This window comes from Eucalyptus grandis, chromosome 5 (assembly GCF_016545825.1).
Source record: "Eucalyptus grandis isolate ANBG69807.140 chromosome 5, ASM1654582v1, whole genome shotgun sequence".
In the NCBI taxonomy this organism is placed as follows: Eukaryota; Viridiplantae; Streptophyta; class Magnoliopsida; order Myrtales; family Myrtaceae; genus Eucalyptus; species Eucalyptus grandis.
In genome coordinates this window covers 19024140-19030139 of record NC_052616.1, presented here as the reverse complement: position 1 = coordinate 19030139, position 6000 = coordinate 19024140, and positions in this window count along the sequence as shown.

Genomic DNA, 6000 nt, shown 5'->3' with positions numbered 1-6000 from the left:
TTAACTTATAATTATCACAATAGATTATTTTTAGAAATAAATAATTTTACAATAAATTATAACATCTAATAATATAAATGGTTTATTGCACTCACGAATCATGTTAGCTATAAAAGTGATGTAATTATATCCTCTCTAGTTCTGATTTTAGGGGTGTTTCGGGAATCTAATGATATACGTCCTTATTATATGTAATTTTTTTTAAACCAAACAGTGTAATGAGTTAGATTTTACTTAAATCAAACCCCTCTAATAATTTTTACAGCTCTATTACATTACAGTATGATAGCTATCGCATTACATTTTATTAAATTACTCCGATCAGACGAGCCACTAATGTTATGCATCTATATGTACACCAAAGATCTGAAAAGACAACCAATGCATGGTTTGCTCCAACTCTTAGTTTCAAATAGCCAAATAAATAAATAAATAAATAAGGACACGCTAGTTACTTGAAATAATTCATTTCATTAAGGCTCCATGTATTTTGCAAAAAAATGATACTTTGAAAATACTTTTCTAAAAAATGATCACTTGTATTGTTTGAAATAATTAGCAAAAAAATCAATTTATCTATAAACATTTTCGTAAATGATAAAAATATTTTTTTATTCATTTTCATAAACAATATAAGAAATCGTTTTTAAGAGAATGTTTTCTACATCATTCACTTTTCGCAAAACAAACACACCCTAAATTCAAGCCATAAATTATGTGAGAGACTAATTTTATTGATTTGATTTTATTTGATTTGATTTGTTAAATCAACAATATGATGGTAGGAAGTTTTGTTCTAATACATCTCTAAGGCTTATTATGTTCAAAATATTTATAAACCTATGATTAATATAGCTTCTCAATTTAAAGTTTTCACAAAGTAAGAACTCATCCTCTGTTTTCTTGAATATGATGTTCCACCTACAAATAATAATTATGCCTCCTCCCTTTACTTCGATTCGGTTCGCGATTGTGACGAGACCCATCACGAAGTAGTGATGATAGTAGATCTTGATTGAGTTTTACATGATTCAAAGGTCAAACAACGTTGAAAACATGAAGTCGATCGTTGTAAGCATACGGCGGCAAGTGCACGATCAATTTGGTGATGTCCAGTCCACTCTCATCTCACCTGATCTATACTCATCACTTCATATCTTTCTAAGTAATGTGAATTGGCCTCAAAAATCAACATGTCAACGTACGAATAGGTGTGATTTGTTTCGATGATTGCGACCACAAGGCATATCAACATGACACAATAGACCACTAATCAAGCTTAACCCCACGTAATTATATTTAAGTGGGGGAGAACTCGTGCGCATTGAGAATGGCCCCACCAAAAGAAGCCAAATAATTATACATACATATATATATATATATATATTGTCTTTTCTTGATTTGAGTGCGATTAGACTTGAAAAATAAACACCAACAAAAATCGCTTAAAAATAATAAATTTATTTAATCAATGCAAAAGATGAAGCAGTCAATTTGTGGGATTTTAGGGTTTTTCGGTCTGGGGCCATCGTCCTGAATATTTATAGTTTCAGATTCAAATTTAACAGGCCCGCAATGATCCGGAGATGGATGAACTTTAGAAGCCCAGAGGTTTCTGACCCAGAAAAAAGCATGAGGAAAAAATAAAGTTAGAAACTGTTTAAGGGACATTAAGTCAGATTTGAGGACGCTGAAAATGTAGAAATTAGACGAACGAAATTTCAGTTCGCTTTCACGAAAATTACCAATTGATGAGACTGAAAAAAAGAATTAATTTTTTCACTCACGAGTTCATAAGAGGAGGATGAAGATGGTTGTTGCACTGTAAAAACGATTAAATAATTACGTTAATTCACCTTTTTATCCCTTTTCTTAGCGTGATTTTACATTTTTTTGGAAGCTAAAATGCGTGAAAAAATATCAAAGAATTTATAATACACGAGGACTAAATGAGAAATACAAAAGTGAAATAAACGACATTATTGTTTAAGCTAAGCTATTCGGCATACATGAGTTGAGCTCTTTTTAAAATAGTATTTCAAAAATATAGAGCACCGATAAAAATCATGACATGCAAATTATCCTGTTAGAATTATGATTACAGCTTTTCATTTTAAAGTGTACAAAATTATATTGCATCGATAAATCTCCATTTAGTTTATATTAATTCGCTTCTGCTCTTGCTAGATAGGGGATTCATCTCTATCAATATCTATACTTATACTACTACAAAGCAAAGACGGATTCCTACCTTTAAAAAAGAAATTACTCTAAATTCCATTGACTGAAATGCTTGTGGTGAGTCACGTACTTCACGAAGAAAAAATAACATTCGAGGGATAATAATTTATAATTCATCTATAATCTTGGTACTTACAATTTAAGAACTTATCAAAGTCATCCTTTTCCCCTCTCAATTCTCAATTTATCTAAAATATGTCAGAAAAAGCACCGCCTCTCTCTCTCCTGGATTTCTCCAAATTTCTCTCTCTCTACTCCTCTAGACTTTTCTCTCCCTCTCTCTCCAGACTATTCTTGACCACATATTTGTTCATGGACTCCACCGACTTTGCAGCCTATAAATAGGAGGAAGAGAGTCTTTTGTGTGTGTGTGTGGAGTGTATACATGAGGTGTGTGGGTGTGTGTAGGGGTCTTGTGTACTATAAGTGTAGGGTGATAGGAAGTGAGTGGGTGTGTGCAGAGTTGTGTTCGTGCGTGGTTTGTGAAGTGAGTGGGTGAGCAAGTACAATGTGTAGTTGTGAGAGTGTGATGGTATGGAGAGTTTGTAATATTGTTTAATAAAGAATAATAATTATTTTACTTGTACATCCACTTGTTTTCTCTACAATTGGTATCAGAGCAGGTTATCGGAGGTGTGCGAAGACAGTGGTCGGGGACCATTGTAAGTGAGTAGGCGGTCAGGGATCGTCATGGCAGAGAGCAAAGTACATCGGAGTTCTGCCAATGCACAATCCGGATTGTGAAGTCGGTTGGTCCGGGACCAGGCTTACTTGGTATAGTGTTGGGCAGTATACTCAAGCCACAGTGGCAGATTTCTCAAGTTTGGTAAGTGGCGTCGAGAAGCTCAACAACTCAAATTATAATAATTGGAGTACCCGCATGCAATATTACTTGCTAGGTCAAGATTTGTGGGATATCGTTGGCGAGAGCAACACCACACCACCCATGAATGATAGTGAATTAAGAAAATGGAACATATTTATGTTCTTGCCGTGACTGTTGAAGATGAATTATTGCAACACATAAAGAGTGTGAAACCCCGAAGGAGGCCTGGGATAACTTGGCGACGCTATTTGCAAGGACAAACGATGTCAAGTTACAATGCCTGGAGAACGAGCTCCTCTCAGTTTCGCAACAAAATATGACGGTAAGTCAATACTTTTCTAAAGTTAAAACTATTTGTGAAGAAATTTCAAAATTAGATCCTGAGAATGTCATCTCTGAGACAAGAATGAGAAGAATAATAATTCATGGGTTAAGGCCGGAATATAATGGTATTGTTATGGTCACCCGTGGATGGGCAAATGAGCCAACTCTAATAGAGTTGGAGAATATATTGGCCAACCAAGAAGCCTTAGATAAACAAATTTCTAAGGTTTATGAAAGTGCCCTCTTTAGAATAAAAGAGGGTTCAAGGGCCAGAATAGAAATAGAGCAGGTGCACGAGATGGCAAACCATGGAAAAGTCATGGAGAATGGCTAAAGTGAATAGAAAGAACTGGACCTCGGCTAGGGGGAGCCCGTTGAGACTACGACAAGGATGGCAATGGAGAAAAGAAGAATATAAGGTGTAATGGATGGTGTTACACTTGTGGCAAAGGAGGTCACTTTGCCAAAGTGGGATTTCCAAGAATCCTTTGCAATGGAGGAACAAGAAGAGCTCGCAAGCTCCTCCATCATAGAGTTAGAAGATGTGATGGCCCTCATCATGGTAAGTGATAAATTGATTGATTATGATGAAGATTGGATAGTTGACTCGGGGTGCTCAAATCACATGACCGGAGATCAAGGCAAGCTATCAAACATGTGCGAGTACAAAGGTGGACGAGTAGTTGTCGCCGCAGACAACTCAAGGTTGCCGATTACCCATGTGAGCTAAATAATGATAACACCCCGATTCAGTTCGCATCAAGTCGAATTGAAAAATGTGTACCATGTGCCAGGAATGAAGAAGAATCTATTGTCCGTGGCACAACTTACAGACTCAGGCAATTATGTGGTGGTAGGGTGTACCGCAAATTGAAACCTACTGGTACACCAATCATGGAGGGGCATCGATTAGAGTCTGTCTACGTGATGTCAGCTCAGACGGCATACGTGGACAAAACTCGAAAAAACGAAACCCCTGATTTGTGGCATGCACGGCTTGAGCACATGAGCTACCATAAATTAAAGGTGATGATGAAGAAAGGTATACTAAAAGGTCTCCCTCACTTGGAAGTCCAAGAAGATGTCATCTGTGCTAGATGCCAGTATGGGAAGGCACATCAACTTCCATATGAAGAGTCCACATTCAAAGCTAAGATGCCTCTAGAGCTTATCCACTCAGATGTATTTGGACCCATGAAGCAACCGTTAGTCAGAGGATCAAAGTACATGATAACATTCATCGACAATTTCGCTAGGTACGTCTAGGTTGACTTCATGAAAGAAAAGTTTGAGGCATTAAACAAATTTAAGGAGTTTAAAGCAAAAGTAGAATATGAAGTAGGCAAGAAAATACTATGTCTTCGCACAGATAATGGCAGAGAATATAAGTTAGATAACTTTACAAAATTTCTTCAAGAATGAAAGATACGTCAACAATTTACCTACCCAAATACGCCACAACAAAATGGAGTTGCCGAAAGAAAGAATCGACATTTTGCGGAGACATGCAGGAGTATGTTGCATGTGAAGAATGTTCCACCCAAGTTTTAGGCTGAGTGTATGAAGACAGCAACAAACGTGATCAACAGACTACCTCAAGCAATGCTTGGCTTTATGTCACCTTATGAGAAGTTGTGGAATCGCAAGCCCACGGTAAGTCACTTTAGAGTATTTGGGCGTGTATGTTATGCATGCATGCCAAACCATCTTTGCAACAAGTTCGATAAGAAGGCAATTCGTTGCATATTCGTGGGCTACGATGATCAAAGAAAAGGATGGAAGTGTTGTGACCCTATAACAGGGAGGTGTTACACTTCTAGAAATGTAGTGTTCGAAGAACTATCATCTTGGTGGTCATCACAACCTAATTCAAAACAAGTTGAAGAAGAGATTTGTGAATGAATGAAAGAAAATGATGAAATTAATAAGGGCCAGCCTATTGAAGAAGGAAATGATAATGTAATGGAAGAAAAGAAGTTATAGCACAATCACTAGAAAAAACAAAGAGCCCATGGCAAACTGGTGTACATCCGAGAACTACAGAAGAGCTTCGACCAAGTGAGATGAAAGAACTTGAAGAACGGGAATCTCAAGTTAGGAGATCAACAAGACAAAGAAGACCAAATCCCAAATATGCAAATGTAGTGCTAACCGAAGATGTCGGAGTAGTTGAGCCGTCCACATATGAGGAAGCCTTGCAAGGTGTGGAATGGAGGAAAGCTATGGAAGAAGAGATACAAGCACTAAGAAAGAACGAAACATGGGATTTAGTGCCGAGACCTAAAGAGGTACGTCCTATATTTTGCAAATGGGTTTATAAACTTAAAACTCGATCAGATGGGTCAATAGAAAGATATAAGGCACGACTAGTTGCTCGAGGATTCTCTCAAAAGTATGGCCTAGATTATGATGAGACATTTAGCCCAGTAGCAAAGATTACTACAGTTCGAGTCTTATAAGCACTTGCAGCAAGTAAGCAGTGGAAATTATGGCAAATGGATGTGAAGAATGCCTTATTACATGGAGAACTAGATCGAGAAATATACATGGAGCAGCTAGAGGATTTCAAAAGTAAGATTCATCCAAATTATGTTTGTAAGTTAAAGAAA